Genomic DNA, 22,080 nt, shown 5'->3' with positions numbered 1-22,080 from the left:
CTCGCTTTAGCTAAACTATTCAGGATAGCATCGTTTAAAGAACGAGGGAAAGCACGACGTAAAAAAAAAAAAGTGGTGCAACATGAGGGCTTCCCAGGAGGTCACCCATCCTAGTACTATTCTCGTCCTAGTACTACTCTTGCCCAAGAACGCTTAACTGCGGAGTTCTGATGGGATCCGGTGCATTAGTGCTGGTATGATCGCACCTATTAAAGTTTGCGCACACAATTATCATAAGCATGTCTCGCGACGTAGGGTATGTCGAGCTGCGAAGCCCTGCGGGGCCCGTGTGAGCTTGCCGAAAATCAGGTCATTGAGGTTCGCTTTAACGAAACAATTCAAGTTAGTGTCGTTTAAAGAACGAGGGTAAGCACGACGTAAAAAAAAAAAGTGGTGCAACACGAGGACTTCCCAGGAGGTCTTCCATCCTAGTACTACTCTCGCCCAAGCACGCTTAACTGCGATGTTCTGATGGGATCCGGTGCATTAATGCTGGTATGATCGCACCTGTTAAAGTATGCGCACACAATTATCATAAGCATGTCTCGCGACGTAGCGTAAGTCGAGCTGCGAATCCATGCGGAGCCCGTGCGAGCATGCCGAAAATTAGGTCATTGAGGCTCGCTTTAGCTAAACTATTTAATATAGCGTCGTTTAAAGAACAAGGGTAAGCACGACGTAAAAAAAATAAAAAAAAAGAGGTTCTATATGAGGACTTCCCAGGAGGTCCCCGATCCTAGTACTACTCTCCCCCAAGCAAGCTTAACTGCGGAATTCTGATAGAATCCGGTGCATTAGTGCTGGTATGGTCGCACCTGTTAAAGTTTGCGCCCACAACTATCATAAGCATGTCTCGCGACGTAGGTTAAGTCGAGCTGCGAATCCCTGCGGGACCCGTGCGAACTTGCCGAAAATCAGGTCATTGATGCTCGCTTTAGCTAAACTATTTAATATAGCGTCGTTTAAAGAACAAGGGAAATCACGATGTAAAAAAAAAAAGAGGTGCTACACGAGGACTTCCCAGGAGGTCACCCATCCTAGTACTACTCTCACCCAAGCACGATTAACTGCGGAATTCTGATGGGATCTATTGCATTAGTGCTGGTATGAACGCACCTGTTAAAGTATGCGCACACAATTATCATAAGCATGTCTCGCGACGTAGGGTAAGTCGAGCTACGAATCCCTGCGGGACCCGTGCGAACTTGCCGAAAATCAGGTCATTGAGGCTCGCTTTAGCTAAGCTATTCAATATAGCGTCGTTTAAAGAACAAGCGTAAGCACGATGTAAAAAAAAAAAAGAGGTGCTACAGGAGGACTTCCCAGGAGGTCACCCATCCTAGTACTACACTCGCCCAAGCACGCTTAACTGCGGAATTCTGATAGGATCCGGTGCATTAGTGCTGGTATGATCGCACCTGTTAAAGTATGCGCACACAATTATCATAAGCATGTCTCGCGACGTAGGGTAAGTCGAGCTGCGAAGCCCTGCGGGGCCCGTGCGAACTTGCCGAAAATCAGGTCATTGAGGCTCGCTTTAGCTAAGCTATTCAATATAGCGTCGTTTAAAGAACAAGCGTAAGCACGATGTAAAAAAAAAAAAGAGGTGCTACAGGAGGACTTCCCAGGAGGTCACCCATCCTAGTACTACTCTCGAGTGCTGGTATGATCGCACCTGTTAAAGTATGCGCACACAATTATCATAAGCATGTCTCGCGACGTAGGGTAAGTCGAGCTGCGAAGCCCTGCGGGGCCCGTGCGAACTTGCCGAAAATCAGGTCATTGAGGCTCGCTTTAGCTAAGCTATTCAATATAGCGTCGTTTAAAGAACAAGCGTAAGCACGATGTAAAAAAAAAAAAGAGGTGCTACAGGAGGACTTCCCAGGAGGTCACCCATCCTAGTACTACACTCGCCCAAGCACGCTTAACTGCGGAATTCTGATAGGATCCGGTGCATTAGTGCTGGTATGATCGCACCTATTAAAGTATGCGCACACAATTATCATAAGCATGTCTCGCGACGTATGGTAAGTCGAGCTGCGAAGCCCTGCGGGGCCCGTGTGAGCTTGCCAAAAATCAGGTCATTGAGGTTCGCTTTAGCGAAACTATTTGAGTTAGCATAGTTTAAGGAAGGAGGGTAAGCACGACGTAAAAAAAAATAGTGGTGCAACACGAGGACTTCCCAGGAGGTCACTCATCCTAGTACTACTCTCGCCCAAGCACGCTTAACTGCGATGTTCTGATGGGATCCGGTACATTAGTGCTGGTATGATCGCACCTGTTAAAGTATGTGTACACAATTATCATAAGCATGTCTCGCGATGTTGGGTAAGTCGAGCTGCGAATCCCTGCGGGGCCCATGCGAGCTTGCCGAAAATCAGGTCATTGAGGCTCGCTTTAGCTAAACTATTTAATATAGCGTCGTTTAAAGAACAAGGGTAAGCATGACGTAAAAAAAAATAAAAAAAAGAGGTGCTACACGAGGACTTCCCAGGAGGTCACCCATCCTAGTACTAGTCTCGCCCAAGCAAGCTTAACTGCGGAATTCTGATAGGATCCGGTGCATTAGTGCTGGTATCATCGCACCTGTTAAAGTATGCACACACAACTATCATAAGCATCTCTCGCGACGTAGGGTAAGTCGAGCTGCGAATCCCTGCGGGACCCGTGCGAACTTGCCGAAAATCAGGTCATTGAGGCTCGCTTTAGCTAAACTATTTAATATAGTGTCGTTTAAAGAACAAGGGTAGGCACGACGTAAAAAAAACAAAAAAAAAGAGGTGCTACATGACGACTTCCCAAGAGGTCACCCATCCTAGTACTACTCTCGCCCAAGCACGCTTAAGAACAAGGGTAAGCACGACGTAAAAAAAACAAAAAAAAAGAGGTGCAACATGAGGACTTCCCAAGAGGTAACCCTTCCTAGTACTACTCTCGCCCAAGCACGCTTAACTGCGGAGTTCTGATGGGATCCGGTGCATTAGTGTTGGTATGATCGCACCTGTTAAAGTATGTGCACACAATTATCATAAGCATGTCTCGCGACGTAGCGTAAGTCGACCTGCGAATCCCTGCGGGGCCCGTGCGAGCTTGCCGAAAATCAGGTCATTGAGGCTCGCTTTAGCTAAACTATTTAATATAGTGTCGTTTAAAGAACAAGGGTAAGCACGACGTAAAAAAAATAAAAAATAAAGAGGTGCTACACGAGGACTTCCCAGGAGGTCACCCATCCTAGTACTACTCTCACCCAAGCACGATTAACTGTGGAATTCTGATGGGATCTGTTGCATTAGTGCTGGTATGATCGCACCTGTTAAAGTATGCGCAGACAATTATCATAAGCATGTCTCGCGACGTAGGGTAGGTCGAGCTGCGAATCCTGGCGGGGCCCGTGCGAGCTTGCCGAAAATCAGGTCATTGAGGCTAGCTTTAGCTAAGCAATTCAATATAGCATCGTTTAAAGAACGAGGGTAAGCACGACGTAAAAAAAAACAAAAAAAAGAGGTGCAACATGAGCACTTCCCAGGAGGTCACCCATCCTAGTACTACTCTCGCCCAAGCACGTTTAACTGCGGAGTTCTGATGGGATCCGGTGCATTAGTGATGATATGATCGCACCTGTTAAAGTATGCGCACATAGTTATCATAAGCATGTCTCGCGACGTAAGGTAAGTCGAGCTGCGAATCCCGACGGGGCCCGTGCGAGCTTGCCGAAAATCAGGTCATTGAGGCTCGCTTTAGCTAAGCTATTCAATATAGCGTCGTTTAAAGAACGAGGGAAAGCACGACATAAAAAAAAAACAAAAGAGGTGCTACACGAGGACTTCCCAAGAGGTCACCCATCCTAGTAATACACTCGCCCAAGCACGCTTAACTGCGGAATTCTGATAGGATCCAGTGCATTAGTGCTGGTATGATCGCACCTGTTAAAGTATGCGCACACAATTATCATAAGCATGTCTCGCGACGTAGGGTAAGTCGAGCTGCGAATCCCTGCGGGCCCCGTGCGAACTTGCCGAAAATCAGGTCATTGAGGCTCGCTTTAGCTAAGCTATTCAATATAGCATCGTTTCAAGAACAAGGGTAAGCACGACGTAAAAAAAAAATAAGAAAAGAGGTGCTACACGAGGACTTCCCAGGAGGTCTCCCATCCTAGTACTACTCTCGTCGAAGCACGATTAACTGTGCAATTCTGATGGGATCTGGTGCATTAGTGCTGGTATGATCGCACCTGTTAAAGTAGGCGCACACAATTATCATAAGCATGTCTCGCGACGTAGGTCACCCATCCTAGTACTACTCTCGTGCTAGTACTACTCTCGCCCAAGTACGCTTAACTGCGGAGTTCTAATGGGATCCGGTGCATTAGTGCTGGTATGATCGCACCTATTAAAGTATGCGCACACAATTATCATAAGCATGTCTCGCGACGTAGGGTAAGTCGAGCTGCGAAGCCCTGCAGGGCTCGTGTGAGCTTGCCAAAAGTCAGGTCATTGATGTCCGCTTTAGCGAAACTATTCAAGTTAGCGTCATGTAAAGAACGAGGGTAAGCACGACGTAAAAAAAAAAAGGTGCAACACGAGGACTTCCCAGGAGGTCACCCATCCTAGAACTACTCTTGCCCAAGCACGCTTAACTGTAGAGTTCTGATGGGATCTGGTGCATTAGTGCTGGTATGATCGCACCTGTTAAAGTATGCGCACACAATTATCATAAGCATGTCTCGCAACGTCGGGTAAGTCGAGCTGCGAATCCCTACGGGGCCCGAGCAAGCTTGCCGAAAATCAGGTCATTGAGGCTCGCTTTAGCTAAACTATTCAGGATAGCATCGTTTAAAGAACGAGGGAAAGCACGACGTAAAAAAAAAAAGTGGTGCAACATGAGGGCTTCCCAGGAGGTCACCCATCCTAGTACTATTCTCGTCCTAGTACTACTCTTGCCCAAGCACGCTTAACTGCGGAGTTCTGATGGGATCCGGTGCATTAGTGCTGGTATGATCGCACCTATTAAAGTTTGCGCACACAATTATCATAAGCATGTCTCGCGACGTAGGGTATGTCGAGCTGCGAAGCCCTGCGGGGCCCGTGTGAGCTTGCCGAAAATCAGGTCATTGAGGTTCGCTTTAACGAAACAATTCAAGTTAGTGTCGTTTAAAGAACGAGGGTAAGCACGACGTAAAAAAAAAAGTGGTGCAACACGAGGACTTCCCAGGAGGAACCCGTGCGAACTTGCCGAAAATCAGGTCATTGAGGCTCGCTTTAGCTAAGCTATTCAATATAGCGTCGTTTAAAGAACAAGCGTAAGCACGATGTAAAAAAAAAAAAGAGGTGCTACAGGAGGACTTCCCAGGAGGTCACCCATCCTAGTACTACTCTCACCCAAGCACGATTAACTGCGGAATTCTGATGGGATCTGTTGCATTAGTTCTGGTATGATCTCACCTGTTAAAGTATGCGCACACAATTATCGTAAGCATGTCTCGCGACGTAGGGTAAGTCGAGCTGTGAATCCCGGCGGGGCCCGTGCGAGCTTGCCGAAAATCAGTTCATTGAGGCTCGCTTTATCTAAGCTATTCAATATAGCGTCGTTTAAAGAACGGGGGTAAGCACGACGTAAAAAAAAAAAAGAGGTGCAATATGAGGACTTCCCAAGAGGTCACCCATCCTAGTACTACTCTCGCCCAAGCACGCTTAACTGCGGAGTTCTGATGGGATCCGGTGCATTAGTGCTGGTATGGTCGCACCTATTAAAATATGCGCACACAATTATCATAAGCATGTCTCGCGACGTAGGGTAAGTCGAGCTGCGAAGTCCTGCGGGGCCCGTGTGAACTTGCCAAAAATCAGGTCATTGAGGTTTGCTTTAGCGAAACTATTCAAGTTAGCGTCGTTTAAAGAAAGAGGGTAAGCACGACGTAAAAAAAAAAGTGGAGCAACACGAGGACTTCCCAGGAGGTCACCCATCCTCGTACTACTCTCGCCCAAGCACGCTTAACTGCGGAGTTCTGATGGGATCCGGTGCATTAGTGCTGGTATGATCGCACCTGTTAAAGTATGCGCACACAATTATCATATGCATGTCTCGCGACGTAGGGTAAGTCGAGCTGCGAATCCCTGCGTGGCCCGTGCGAGCTTGCCGAAAATCAGGTCATTGAGGCTCGCTTTAGCTAAACTATTTAATATAGCGTCGTTTAAAGAACAAGGGTAAGCACGACGTAAAAAAAATAAAAAAAAAGAGGGGCTACACGAGGAATTTCCAGGAGGTCACCCATCCTAGTACTCCTCTCGCCCAAGCATGCTTAACTGCGGAATTCTGATAGGATCCGGTGCATTAGTGCTGGTATGATCGCACCTGTTAAAGTATGCGCACACAATTATCATATGCATGTCTCGCGACGTAGGGTAAGTCGAGCTGCGAAGCCCTGCAGGGGAGGTCACCCATCCTAGTACTAGTCTCGCCCAAGCAAGCTTAACTGCGGAATTCTGATAGGATCCGGTGCATTAGTGCTGGTATGATCGCACCTGTTAAAGTATGCGCACACAATTATCATATGCATGTCTCGCGACGTAGGGTAAGTCGAGCTGCGAAGCCCTGCAGGGGAGGTCACCCATCCTAGTACTAGTCTCGCCCAAGCAAGCTTAACTGCGGAATTCTGATAGGATCCGGTGCATTAGTGCTGGTATGATCGCACCTGTTAAAGTATGCGCACACAATTATCATATGCATGTCTCGCGACGTAGGGTAAGTCGAGCTGCGAAGCCCTGCAGGGGAGGTCACCCATCCTAGTACTAGTCTCGCCCAAGCAAGCTTAACTGCGGAATTCTGATAGGATCCGGTGCATTAGTGCTGGTATGATCGCACCTGTTAAAGTATGCGCACACAATTATCATATGCATGTCTCGCGACGTAGGGTAAGTCGAGCTGCGAAGCCCTGCAGGGGAGGTCACCCATCCTAGTACTAGTCTCGCCCAAGCAAGCTTAACTGCGGAATTCTGATAGGATCCGGTGCATTAGTGCTGGTATGATCGCACCTGTTAAAGTATGCGCACACAATTATCATATGCATGTCTCGCGACGTAGGGTAAGTCGAGCTGCGAAGCCCTGCAGGGGAGGTCACCCATCCTAGTACTAGTCTCGCCCAAGCAAGCTTAACTGCGGAATTCTGATAGGATCCGGTGCATTAGTGCTGGTATGATCGCACCTGTTAAAGTATGCGCACACAATTATCATATGCATGTCTCGCGACGTAGGGTAAGTCGAGCTGCGAAGCCCTGCAGGGGAGGTCACCCATCCTAGTACTAGTCTCGCCCAAGCAAGCTTAACTGCGGAATTCTGATAGGATCCGGTGCATTAGTGCTGGTATGATCGCACCTGTTAAAGTATGCGCACACAATTATCATATGCATGTCTCGCGACGTAGGGTAAGTCGAGCTGCGAAGCCCTGCAGGGGAGGTCACCCATCCTAGTACTAGTCTCGCCCAAGCAAGCTTAACTGCGGAATTCTGATAGGATCCGGTGCATTAGTGCTGGTATGATCGCACCTGTTAAAGTATGCGCACACAATTATCATATGCATGTCTCGCGACGTAGGGTAAGTCGAGCTGCGAAGCCCTGCAGGGGAGGTCACCCATCCTAGTACTAGTCTCGCCCAAGCAAGCTTAACTGCGGAATTCTGATAGGATCCGGTTTAGCTAAACTATTTAATATAGCGTCGTTTAAAGAACAAGGGTAAGCACGACGTAAAAAAAATAAAAAAAAAGAGGTGCTACACGAGGAATTTCCAGGAGGTCACCCATCCTAGTACTACTATCGCCCAAGCACGCTTAACTGTGGAATTCTGATAGGATCCGGTGCATTAGTGCTGGTATGATCGCACCTGTTAAAGTATGCGCACACAATTATCATAAGCATGTCTCGCGACGTAGGGTAAGTCGAGCTGCGAATCCCTGCGGGGCCCGTGCGAGCTTGCCGAAAATCAGGTCATTGAGGCTCGCTTTAGCTAAACTATTTAATATAGCGTCGTTTAAAGAACAAGGGTAAGCACGACGTAAAAAAAAAAAAAAAGAGGTGCTACACGAGGAATTTCCAGGAGGTCACCATCCTAGTACTACTATTGCCCAAGCACGGTTAACTACGGAATTCTGATAGGATCCGGTGCATTAGTGCTGGTATGATCGCACCTGTTAAAGAATGCCCACACAATTATCATAAGCATGTCTCGCGAAGTAGGGTAAGTCGAGCTGCGAATCCCTTCGGAGCCCGTGCGAGCTTGTCGAAAATAAAGCCATTGAGGCTCGCTTTAGCTAAGCTATTCAATATAGCGTCGTTTAAAGAACGAGGGTAAGCACGACGTAAAAAAAAACAAAAAAAAAAGAGGTGCAACATGAGGACTTCCCAGGAGGTCACCCATCCTAGTACTACTCTCGTCCTAGTACTACTCTCGCCCAAGCACTCTTAACTGCGGAGTTCTGATGGGATCCGGTGCATCAGTGCTGGTATGATCGTACCTGTTAAAGTATGCGCACACAATTATCATAAGCATGTCTCGCGACGTAGGGTTAGTCGAGCTGCGAATCCCTGCGGGGCTCGTGCGAGCTTGCCGAAAATCAGGTCATTGAGGCTCGCTTTAGCTAAACTATTTAAGATAGCGTCGTTTAAAGAAGGAGGCTAAGCACGACGTAAAAAAACAAAAAAAACAAAAAAAAAAGAGGTGCAACATGAGGACTTCCCAAGAGGTCACCCATCCTAGTACTACTCTCGTCCTAGTACTACTCTCGCCTAAGCACGCTTAACTGCGGAATTCTGATGGGATCCGGTGCATTAGTGCTGGTATGATCGTACCTGTTAAAGTATGCGCACACAATTATCATAAGCATGTCTCGCGACGTAGGGTAAGTCGAGCTGCGAATCCCTGCGGGGCCTGTGGGAGCTTGCCGAAAATCAGGTCAATGAGGCTCGCTTTAGCTAAACTATTCAAGATAGCGTCGTTTAAAGAACGAGGGTAAGCACGACGTAAAAAAAAAAAAAACAAAAAAAAAGAGGTTCAACATGGGGACTTCCCAGGAGGTCACCCATCCTAGTACTACTCTCGTCCTAGTACTACTCTCGCCCAAGCACGCTTAACTGCGGAGTTCTGATGGGATCCGGTGCATTAGTGCTGGTATGATCGCACCTATTAAAGTATGCGCACACAATTATCATAAGCATGTCTCGCGACGTAGGGTAAGTCGAGCTGCGAAGCCCTGCAGGGCCCGTGTGAGCTTGAAAAAAATCAGGTCATTGAGGTTCGCTTTATCGAAACTATTCAAGTTAGCGTCGTTTAAAGAACGAGGGTAAGCACGACGTAAAAAAAAAAGTGGTGCAACACGAGGACTTCCTAGGAGGTCACCCATCCTAGTACTACTCTCGTCAAAGCACGCTTAACTGCGGAATTCTGATAGGATCCGGTGCATTAGTGCTGGTATGATCGCACCTGTTAAAGTATGCGCACACAATTATCATAAGCATGTCTCGCGGCGTAGGGTAAGTCGAGCTGCGAATCTCTGCGGGGCCCATGCGAGCTTGCCGAAAATCAGGTCATTGAGGTTCTCTTTAGCTAAACTATTTAATATAGCGTTGTTTAAAGAACAAGAGTAAGCACGACGTAAAAATAAAAAATAAAAAAAAGAGATGCTACACGAGGACTTCCCAGGAGGTCACCCATCCTAGTACTACTCTCGCCCAAGCACGCTTAACTGCGGAATTCTGATAGGATCCGGTGCATTAGTGCTGGTATAATCGCACCTGTTAAAGTATGCGCACACAATTATCAGAAGCATGTCTCGTGATGTAGGGTAAGTCGAGCAGCGAAGCCCTGCGGGGCCCGTGTGAGCTTGAAGAAAATCAGGTCATTGAGGTTCGCTTTATCGAAACTATTCAAGTTAGCGTCGTTTAAAGAACGAGGGTAAGCACGACGTAAAAAAAAAGTGGTGCAACACGAGGACTTCCTAGGAGGTCACCTATCCTAGTACTACTCTCGCCCAAGCACGCTTAACTACGGAGTTCTGATGTGATCCGATGCATTAGTGCTGGTATGATCGCACCTGTTAAAGTATGCGCACACAATTATCATAAGCATGTCTCACGACGTAGGGTAAGTCGAGCTGCGAATGCCTGCGGGGCACGTGCGAGCTTGCCGAAAATCAGGTCATTGAGGCTCGCTTTAGCTAAACTATTTAATATAGCGTCGTTTAAAGAATAAGGGTAAGCACGACGTAAAAAAAATAAAAAAAAAAGAGGTGCTACACGAGGATTTCCCAGGAGATCACCCATCCTAGTACTATTCTCGCCCAAGCATGCTTAACTGCGGAATTCTGATAGGATCCGGTGCATTAGTGCTGGTATGGTCGCACCTGTTAAAGTATGCGCACACAACTATCATAAGCATGTCTCGTGACGTAGGGTAAGTCGAGCTCCGAATCCCTGCGGGACCCGTGCGAACTTGCCGAAAATCAGGTCATTGAGGCTCGCTTTAGCTAAGCTATTCAATATAGCGTCGTTTAAAGAACAAGCGTAAGCACGATGTAAAAAAAAAAAGAGGTGCTACAGGAGGACTTCCCAGGAGGTCACCCATCCTAGTACTACTCTCGCCCAAGCACGCTTAACTGCGGAGTTCTGATGGGATCCGGTGCATTAGTGCTGGTATGGTCGCACCTATTAAAATATGCGCACACAATTATCATAAGCATGTCTCACGACGTAGGGTAAGTCGAGCTGTGAATCCCGGCGGGGCCCGTGTGAACTTGCCGAAAATCAGGTCATTAAGGCTCGCTTTAGCTAAGCTATTCAATATAGCGTCGTTTAAAGAACGAGGGTAAGCACGACGTAAAAAAAAAAAAAGAGGTGCAATATGAGGACTTCCCAGGAGGTCACCTATCCTAGTACTACTCTCGCCCAAGCACGCTTAACTGCGGAGTTCTGATGGGATCCGGTGCATTAGTGTTGGTTTGATCGCACCTATTAAAGTATACGCACACAATTATCATAAGCATGTCTCGCGACGTAGGGTAAGTCGAGCTGCGAAGCCCTGCGGGGCCCGTGTGAACTTGCCGAAAATCAGGTCATTGAGGTTCGCTTTAGCAAAACTATTCAAGTTAGCGTCGTTTAAAGAATGAGGGTAAGCACGACGTAAAAAAAAAGTGGTGCAACACGAGGACTTCCCAAGAGGTCACCCATCCTCGTACTACTCTTGCCCAAGCACGCTTAACTGCGGAGTTCTGATGGGATCCGGTGCATTAGTGCTGGTATGATCGCAGCTGTTAAAGTATGCGCACACAATTTTCATAAGCATGTCTCCCGACGTAGGGTAAGTCGAGCTGCGAATCCCTGCGTGGCCCATGCGAGCTTGCCGAAAATCAGGTCATTGAGGCTCGCTTTAGCTAAACTATTTAATATAGCGTCGTTTAAAGAACAAGGGTAAGCACGACGTAAAAAAAATAAAAAAAAGAGGTGTTACACGATGACTTCCCAGGAGATCACCCATCCTAGTACTACTCTCGCCCAAGCACGCTTAACTGTGGAATTCTGATAGGATCCGGTGCATTAGTGCTGGTATGATCGCACCTGTTAAAGTATGCACACATAATTATCATAAGCATATCTCGCGGCGTAGGGTAAGTCGAGCTGCGAATCCCTGCGGGGCCCGTGCGAGCTTGCCGAAAATCAGGTCATTGAGGTTCTCTTTAGCTAAACTATTTAATATAGCGTCGTTTAAAGAACAAGGGTAAGCACGATGTAAAAATAAAAAATAAAAAAGAAGAGGTGCTACACGAGGACTTCCCAGGAGGTCACCCATCCTAGTACTACTCTCGCCCAAGCATGCTTAACTGCGGAATTCTGATAGGATCCGATGCATTAGTGCTGGTATGATCGCACCTGTTAAAGTATGCGCACACAATTATCATATGCATGTCCCGCGACGTAGGGTAAGCCGAGTTGCGAATCCCTGCGGGGCCCGTGCGAGCTTGCCGAAAATCAGGTCATTGAGGCTCGCTTTAGCTAAACTATTTAAAATAGCGTCGTTTAAAGAACAAGGGTAAGCACGACGTAAAAAAAAAATAAAAAAAAAGAGGTGCTACACGAGGAATTTCCAGGAGGTCACCCAATCTATTACTACTATCGCCCAAGCACGCTTAACTGCGGAATTCTGATAGGATCCGATGCATTAGTGCTGGTATGATCGCACCTGTTAAAGTATGCGCACACAATTATCATAAACATGTCTCGCGACATTGGGTAAGTCGAGCTGCGAATCGTTGCGGGGCCCGTGCGAGCTTTCCGAAAATAAGGCCATTGAGGCTCGCTTTAGCTAAGCTATTCAATATAGCATCATTTAAAGAACGAGGGTAAGCACGACGTAAATAAAAACAAAAAAAAAGAGGTGCAACATGAGGACTTCCCAGGAGGTCACCCATCCTAGTACTACTTTCGTCCTAGTACTACTCTCGCCCAAGTACTCTTAACTGCGGAGTTCTGATGGGATCTGGTGCATTAGTGCTGGTATGATCGTACCTGTTAAAGTATGCGCACACAATTATCATAAGTATGTCTCCCGACGTAGGGTAAGTCGAGCTGCGAATCCCTGCGGGGCTCGTGTGAGCTTGCCGAAAATCAGGTCATTGAGGCTCGCTTTAGCTAAACTATTTAAGATAGCGTCGTTTAAAGAACGAGGGTAAGCACGACGTAAAAAAACAAAAAAAACAAAAAAAAAGGTGCAACATAAGGACTTCCCAAGAGGTCACCCATCCTAATACTACTCTTGTCCTAGTACTACTCTCGCCCAAGCACGCTTAACTGCGGAATTTTGATGGGATCCGGTGCATTAGAGCTGGTATGATCGCACCTGTTAAAGTATGCGCACACAATTATCATAAGCATGTCTCGCGACGTAGGGTAAGTCGAGCTGCGAATCCCTGCGTGGCCCGTGCGAGCTTGCCGAAAATCAGGTCATTGAGGCTTGCTTTAGCTAAACTATTTAATATAGCGTCGTTTAAAGAACAAGGGTATGCACGATGTAAAAATAAAAAATAAAAAAAAGAGGTGCTACACGAGGACTTCCCAGGAGGTCAACCATCCTAGTACTACTCTCGCCCAAGCACACTTAACTGCAGAATTTTGATAGGATCCGGTGCATTAGTGCTGGTATGATCGCACCTGTTAAAGTATGCGTACACAATTATCATATGCATGTCTCGCGACGTAGGGTAAGTCGAGCTGCGAATCCCTGCGGGACCCGTGCGAGCTTGCCGAAAATCAGGTCATTGAGGCTCGCTTTAGCTAAACTATTTAATATAGCATCGTTTAAAGAACAAGGGTAAGCACGACGTAAAAAAAAAAAGAGGTGCTACACGAGGAATTTCCAGGAGGTCACCCATCCTAGTACTACTATCGCCCAAGCACGCTTAACTACGGAATTCTGATAGGATCCGGTGCATTAGTACTGGTTTAATCGCACCTGTTAAAGTATGCGCACACAATTATCATAATCCCTGCTGGGCCCATGCGAGCTTGCCGAAAATAAGGCCATTGAGGCTCGCTTTAGCTAAGCTATTCAATATAGCGTCGTTTAAAGAACGAGGGTAAGCACGACGTAAAAAAAAAACAAAAAAAAAAGAGGTGCAACATGAGGACTTCCCAGGAGGTCACCCATCCTAGTACTACTCTCGTCCTAGTACTACTCTCGCCCAAGCACTCTTAACTGCGGAGTTCTGATGGGATCCGGTGCATTAGTGCTGGTATGACCGTACCTGTCAAAGTATACGCACACAATTATCATAAGCATGTCTCGCGACGTAGGGTTAGTCGAGCTGCGAATCCCTGCGGGGCTCGTGCAAGCTTGCGCAAAATCAGGTCATTGAGGCTCGCTTTAGCTAAACTATTTAAGATAGCGTCGTTTAAAGAACGAGGGTAAGCACGATGTAAAAAAACAAAAAAAGAAACAAAAAAAAAGAGGTGCAACATGAGGACTTCCCAAGAGGTCACCCATACTAGTACTACTCTCGTCCTAGTACTACTCTCGCCCAAGCACGCTTAACTGCGGAATTCTGATGGGATCTGGTGCATTAGTGCGAGTATGATCACACCTGTTAAAGTTTGCGCACACAATTATCATAAGCATGTCTCGCGACGTAGGGTAAGTCGAGCTGCGAATCCCTGCGGGGCCCGTGCGAGATTGCCGAAAATCATGTCATTGAGGCTCGCTTTAGCTAAGCTATTCAATATAGTGTCGTTTAAAGAACAAGGGTAAGCACGACGTAAAAAAAAATAAAAAAATAATAAATAAAAAAGGTGCTACACGAGGACTTCCCAGGAGGTTACCCATCTTGGTACTACTCTCGCCCAAGCACGCTTAACTGCGGAATTCTGATGGAATCCGGTGCATTAGTGCTGGTATGATCATACCTGTTAAAGTATGCGCACACAATTATCATAAGCATGTCTCGCGACGTAGGGTAAGTCGAGCTGCGAATCCCTGCGGGGCCCGTGCGAGCTTGCCGAAAATCAGGTCAATGAGGCTCGCTTTCGCTAAACTATTCAAGATAGTGTCGTTTAAATAACGAGGGTAAGCACGACGTAAAAAAAAAAAAGTGGTGCAACACGAGGACTTCCCAGGAGATCACCCATCCTAGTACTACTCTCGCCCAAGCACGTTTAACTGCGGAATTCTGATAGGATCTGGTGCATTAGTGCTGGTATGATCGCACCTGTTAAAGTATGCGCACACAATTATCATAAGCATGTCTCGCGACGTAGGGTAAGTCGAGCTGCGAATCCCTGCGGGGCCCGTGTGAACTTGCCGAAAATTAGGTCATTGAGGCTCGCTTTAGCTGAGCTACTCAATATAGCGTCGTTTAAAGAACAAGGGTAAGCACGACGTAAAAAAAATAAAAAAATAATAAATAAAAAAGTTACTACACGAGGACTTCCCAGGAGGTCACCCATCCTAGTACTACTCTCGTCCAAGCACGCTTAACTACGGAATTCTGATGGGATCCGGTGCATTAGTGCTGGTATGATCGTACCTGTTAAAGTATGCGCACACAATTATCATAAGCATGTCTCGCGACGTAGGGTAAGTCGAGCTGCGAATCCCTGCGGGCCCGTGCGAGCTTGCCGAAAATCAGGTCATTGAGGCTCGCTTTAGTTAAACTATTTAATATAGCATCGTTTAAAGAACAAGGGTAAGCACGACGTAAAAAAAATAAAAAAAAAAGAGGTGCTACACGAGGACTTCCCAAGAGATCACCCATCCTAGTACTACTCTCACCCAAGCACGCTTAACTGCGGAATTCTGATAGGATCCGGTGCATTAGTGCTGGTATGATCGCACCTGTTAAAGTATGCGCACACAATTATCATAAGCATGTCTCGCAACGTAGGGTAAGTCGAGCTGGGAATCCCTGCGGGGCTCGTGCGAGCTTGCCAAAAATTAGGTCATTGAGGCTCGCTTTAGATAAACTATTCAAGATAGCGTCGTTTAAAGAACGAGGGTAAGCACGACGTAAAAAAAAAACAAAAAAAAAAGAGGTGCAACATGAGGACTTCCCAAGAGGTCACCCATCCTAGTACTACTCTTGTCCTAGTACTACTTTCGCCCAAGCACGCTTAACGGCGAAGTTCTGATGGGATCCGGAGCATTAGTGCTGGTATGATCGCACCTGTTAAAGTATGCGCACACAATTATCATAAGCATGTCTCGCGACGTAGGGTAAGTCGAGCTGCGAATCCCTACGGGGCCCGTGCGAGCTTACCGAAAATCAGGTCATTGAGGCTCGCTTTAGCTAAACTATTCAATATAGCGTCGTTTAAAGAACAAGTGTAACCACGACGTAAAAAAAAAAGGTGCTACACGAGGACTTCCCAGGAGGTCACCCATCCTAGTACTACTCTCGCCTAAGCACGCTTAGCTGCGGAATTCTGATGGGATTCGGTGCATTAAAGCTGGTATAATCACACCTGTTAAAGTATGCGCACACAATTATCATAAGCATCTCGCGACGTAGGGTAAGTCGAGCTGCGAATCCCTGCGGGTCCGTGCGAGCTTGCCGAAAATCAGGTCATTGAGGCTCACTTTAGCTAGGCTATTCAATATAGCGTCATTTAAAGAACAAGGGTAACCACGACGTAAAAAAAATAAAAAAATAATAAATAAAAAAGGTGCTAAACGTGGACTTCCCAAGAGGTCACCCATCCTAGTACTCTCGCCCAAGCACGCTTAACTGCGGAGTTCTGATGGGATCCGGTGCATTAGGGCTGGTATGATTGCACCTGTTAAAGTAGAAAATCAGGTCATTGAGGCTCGCTTTAGTTAAACTATTCAATATAGCATCGTTTAAAGAACGAGGGTAAGCACGACGTAAAAAAAAAGGTGCAACACGAGGACTTCCCAGGAGGTCACCCATCCTAATACTACTCTCGTCCTAGTACTACTTTCGCCCAAGCACGCTTAACTGCGGAGTTCTGATGGGATCCGGTGCATTAGGGCTGGTATGATTGCACCTGTTAAAGTAGAAAATCAGGTCATTGAGGCTCGCTTTAGTTAAACTATTCAATATAGCATCGTTTAAAGAACGAGGGTAAGCACGACGTAAAAAAAAAGGTGCAACACGAGGACTTCCCAGGAGGTCACCCATCCTAATACTACTCTCGTCCTAGTACTACTTTCGCCCAAGCACGCTTAACTGCGGAGTTCTGATGGGATCCGGTGCATTAGGGCTGGTATGATTGCACCTGTTAAAGTAGAAAATCAGGTCATTGAGGCTCGCTTTAGTTAAACTATTCAATATAGCATCGTTTAAAGAACGAGGGTAAGCACGACGTAAAAAAAAAGGTGCAACACGAGGACTTCCCAGGAGGTCACCCATCCTAATACTACTCTCGTCCTAGTACTACTTTCGCCCAAGCACGCTTAACTGCGGAGTTCTGATGGGATCCGGTGCATTAGGGCTGGTATGATTGCACCTGTTAAAGTAGAAAATCAGGTCATTGAGGCTCGCTTTAGTTAAACTATTCAATATAGCATCGTTTAAAGAACGAGGGTAAGCACGACGTAAAAAAAAAGGTGCAACACGAGGACTTCCCAGGAGGTCACCCATCCTAATACTACTCTCGTCCTAGTACTACTTTCGCCCAAGCACGCTTAACTGCGGAGTTCTGATGGGATCCGGTGCATTAGGGCTGGTATGATTGCACCTGTTAAAGTAGAAAATCAGGTCATTGAGGCTCGCTTTAGTTAAACTATTCAATATAGCATCGTTTAAAGAACGAGGGTAAGCACGACGTAAAAAAAAAGGTGCAACACGAGGACTTCCCAGGAGGTCACCCATCCTAATACTACTCTCGTCCTAGTACTACTTTCGCCCAAGCACGCTTAACTGCGGAGTTCTGATGGGATCCGGTGCATTAGGGCTGGTATGATTGCACCTGTTAAAGTAGAAAATCAGGTCATTGAGGCTCGCTTTAGTTAAACTATTCAATATAGCATCGTTTAAAGAACGAGGGTAAGCACGACGTAAAAAAAAAGGTGCAACACGAGGACTTCCCAGGAGGTCACCCATCCTAATACTACTCTCGTCCTAGTACTACTTTCGCCCAAGCACGCTTAACTGCGGAGTTCTGATGGGATCCGGTGCATTAGGGCTGGTATGATTGCACCTGTTAAAGTAGAAAATCAGGTCATTGAGGCTCGCTTTAGTTAAACTATTCAATATAGCATCGTTTAAAGAACGAGGGTAAGCACGACGTAAAAAAAAAGGTGCAACACGAGGACTTCCCAGGAGGTCACCCATCCTAATACTACTCTCGTCCTAGTACTACTTTCGCCCAAGCACGCTTAACTGCGGAGTTCTGATGGGATCCGGTGCATTAGGGCTGGTATGATTGCACCTGTTAAAGTATGCGCACACAATTATCATAAGCATGTCTCGCGACGTAGGGTAAGTCGAGTTGCGAATCCCTGCGGGGGCTGTGCGAGCTTGCCGAAAATCAGGTAATTGAGGCTTGCTTTAGCTAAACTATTCAAGATAGCGTCGTTTAAAGAACGAGGATAAACACGAGGTAAAAAAATACCAAAAAATGGGGTACAACATGAGGACTTGCCAAGAGGTCACCCATCCTAGTACTACTCTCGTCCTAGTACTACTCTCGCCCAAACACGCTTAACTGCGGAGTTCTGATGGGATCCGGTGCATTAGTGCTGGATAAACACGAGGTAAAAAAAAACAAAAAAAAGAGGTGCAACATAGGGACTTCCCAGGAGGTCACCCATCCTAGTACTACTCTCGTCCTAGTACTACTCTCGCCCAAGCACGCTTAACTGCGGAGTTCTGATGGGATCCGGTGCATTAGTGCTGGTATGATCGCACCTACTAAAGTACGCGCACACAATTATCATAAGCATGTCTCGCGACGTAGGGTAACTCGAGCTGCGAAGCCTTACGGGGCCCGTGTGAGCTTGTCGAAAATCAGGTCATTGAGGTTCGCTTTAGCGAAACTATTTAAGTTAGCGTCATTTAAAGAACGAGGGTAAGCACGACGTAAAAAAAAAAAGCTGCTACACGAGGACTTCCTAGGAGGTCACCCATCCTAGTACTACTCTCGCCCAAGCACGCTTAGCTGCGGAATTCTGATGGGATCCGGTGCATTAGTGCTGGTATGATCGCACCTATTAAAGTAGGCGCACACAATTATCATAAGCATGTCTCGCGACGTAGGGTATGTCGAACTGCGAATCCCTATGGGGCCCGGGCGAGCTTGCCGAAAATCAGGTCATTGAGGCTCGCTTTAGCTAAACTAGTCAATATAGCGTCGTTTAAAGAACAAGTGTAAGCACGACGTAAAAAAAAAGGTGCTACACGAGGACTTCCAAGGAGGTCACCCATCGTAGTACTACTCTCGCCCAAGCACGCTTAACTGCGGAGTTCAGATGGGATCCGGTGCATTAGTGTTGGTATGATCGCACCTGTTAAAGTATGCGCACACAATTATCATAGGCATGTCTCGCAACGTAGGGTAAGTCGAGCTGGGAATCCCTGCGGGGCTCGTGCGAGCTTGCCAAAAATTAGGTCATTAAGGCTCGCTTTAGATAAACTATTCAAGATAGCGTCGTTTAAAGAACGAGGGTAAGCACGACGTAAAAAAAAACAAAAAAAATGCAACACGAGGACTACCCGTGCGAGCATGCCGAAAATCAGGTCATTGAGGCTCGCTTTAGCTAAACTATTCAATATAGCGTCGTTTAAAGAACGAGGGTAAGCACGACGTAAAAAAAAAACAAAAAAAAAAAGAGGTGCAACATGAGGACTTCCCAAGAGGTCACCCATCCTAGTACTACTCTCGTCCTAGTACTACTTTCGCCCAGGCACGCTTAACGGCGAAGTTCTGATGGGATCCGGAGCATTAGTGCTGGTATGATCGCACCTGTTAAAGTATGCGCACACAATTATCATAAGCATGTCTCACGACGTAGGGTAAGTCGAGCTGCGAATCCCTACGGGGCCCGTGCGAGCTTGCCGAAAATCAGGTCATTGAGGCTCGCTTTAGCTAAACTATTCAATATAGCGTCGTTTAAAGAACAAGTGTAACCACGACGTAAAAAAAAAAGGTGCTACACGAGGACTTCCCAGGAGGTCACCCATCCTAGTACTACTCTCGCCTAAGCACGCTTAGCTGCGGAATTCTGATGGGATTCGGTGCATTAAAGCTGGTATAATCGCACCTGTTAAAGTATGCGCACACAATTATCATAAGCATGTCTCGCGACGTATGGTAAGTCGAGCTGCGAATCCCTGCGGGTCCGTGCGAGCTTGCCGAAAATCAGGTCATTGAGGCTCACTTTAGCTAGGCTATTCAATATAGCGTCATTTAAAGAACAAGGGTAACCACGACGTAAAAAAAAAATTAAAAAATAATAAATAAAAAAGGTGCTAAACGTGGACTTCCCAAGAGGTCACCCATCCTAGTACTCTCGCCCAAGCACGCTTAACTGCGAAGTTATGATGGGATCCGGTGCATTAGTGCTGGTATCAGGTCATTGAGGCTCGCTTTTGCTAGGCTATTCAATATAGCGTCATTTAAAGAACAAGGGTAACCACGACGTAAAAAAAAAATTAAAAAATAATAAATAAAAAAGGTGCTAAACGTGGACTTCCCAAGAGGTCACCCATCCTAGTACTCTCGCCCAAGCACGCTTAACTGCGAAGTTATGATGGGATCCGGTGCATTAGTGCTGGTATCAGGTCATTGAGGCTCGCTTTTGCTAGGCTATTCAATATAGCGTCATTTAAAGAACAAGGGTAACCACGACGTAAAAAAAAAATTAAAAAATAATAAATAAAAAAGGTGCTAAACGTGGACTTCCCAAGAGGTCACCCATCCTAGTACTCTCGCCCAAGCACGCTTAGCTGCGGAATTCTGATGGGATTGGGTGCATTAATGCTGGTGTAATCGCACCTTTTAAAGTATGCGCACACAATTATCATATGTATGTCTCGCGACGTAGGGTAAGTCGAGCTGCGAATCCCTGCGGGGCCCGTGCGAGCTTGTCGAAAATCAGGTCATTGAGGCTCGCTTTTGCTAGGCTATTCAATATAGCGTCGTTTAAAGAACAAGAGTAAGCACGACGTAAAAAAAATAAAAAAATAATAAATAAAAAAGGTGCTAAACGAGGACTTCCCAAGAGGTCACCCATCCTAGTACTCTCGCCCAAGCACGCTTAACTGTGGGATTCTGATGGGATCCGGTGCATTAGTGCTGGTATGATCGTACCTGTTAAAGTATGCGCACACAATTATCATAAGCATGTCTCGCGACGTAGGGTAAGTCGAGCTGCGAATCCCTCCGGGGCCCGTGCGAGCTTGCCGAAAATCAGGTCATTGAGGCTCCCTTTAGCTAAACTATTCAGGATAGCGTCGTTTAAAGAACGAGGGTGAGCATGACGTAAAAAAAAAACTAAAAAAACAAAAAAAAGAAGAGGTGCAACTTGGGGACTTCCCAGGAGGTTACCCATCCTAGTACTACTCTCGTCCTAGTACTACTCTCGCCCAAGCACGCTTTACTGCGGAGTTCTGGTGGGATCCGGTGCATTAGTGCTGGTATGATCGCACCTATTAAAGTATGCGCACACAATTATCATAAGCATGTCTCGCGACGTAGGGTATGTCGAACTGCGAATCCCTATGGGGCCCGTGCGCAATTATCATAAGCATGTCTCGCGACGTAGGGTATGTCGAACTGCGAATCCCTATGGGGCCCGTGCGCAATTATCATAAGCATGTCTCGCGACGTAGGGTATGTCGAACTGCGAATCCCTATGGGGCCCGTGCGCAATTATCATAAGCATGTCTCGCGACGTAGGGTATGTCGAACTGCGAATCCCTATGGGGCCCGTGCGCAATTATCATAAGCATGTCTCGCGACGTAGGGTATGTCGAACTGCGAATCCCTATGGGGCCCGTGCGCAATTATCATAAGCATGTCTCGCGACGTAGGGTATGTCGAACTGCGAATCCCTATGGGGCCCGTGCGCAATTATCATAAGCATGTCTCGCGACGTAGGGTATGTCGAACTGCGAATCCCTATGGGGCCCGTGCGCAATTATCATAAGCATGTCTCGCGACGTAGGGTATGTCGAACTGCGAATCCCTATGGGGCCCGTGCGCAATTATCATAAGCATGTCTCGCGACGTAGGGTATGTCGAACTGCGAATCCCTATGGGGCCCGTGCGCAATTATCATAAGCATGTCTCGCGACGTAGGGTATGTCGAACTGCGAATCCCTATGGGGCCCGTGCGCAATTATCATAAGCATGTCTCGCGACGTAGGGTATGTCGAACTGCGAATCCCTATGGGGCCCGTGCGCAATTATCATAAGCATGTCTCGCGACGTAGGGTATGTCGAACTGCGAATCCCTATGGGGCCCGTGCGCAATTATCATAAGCATGTCTCGCGACGTAGGGTATGTCGAACTGCGAATCCCTATGGGGCCCGTGCGCAATTATCATAAGCATGTCTCGCGACGTAGGGTATGTCGAACTGCGAATC

This window comes from Arachis ipaensis, chromosome B06 (genome assembly GCF_000816755.2).
Source record: "Arachis ipaensis cultivar K30076 chromosome B06, Araip1.1, whole genome shotgun sequence".
NCBI classification, from domain to species: Eukaryota; Viridiplantae; Streptophyta; class Magnoliopsida; order Fabales; family Fabaceae; genus Arachis; species Arachis ipaensis.
This window is presented reverse-complemented; position numbering follows the sequence as displayed.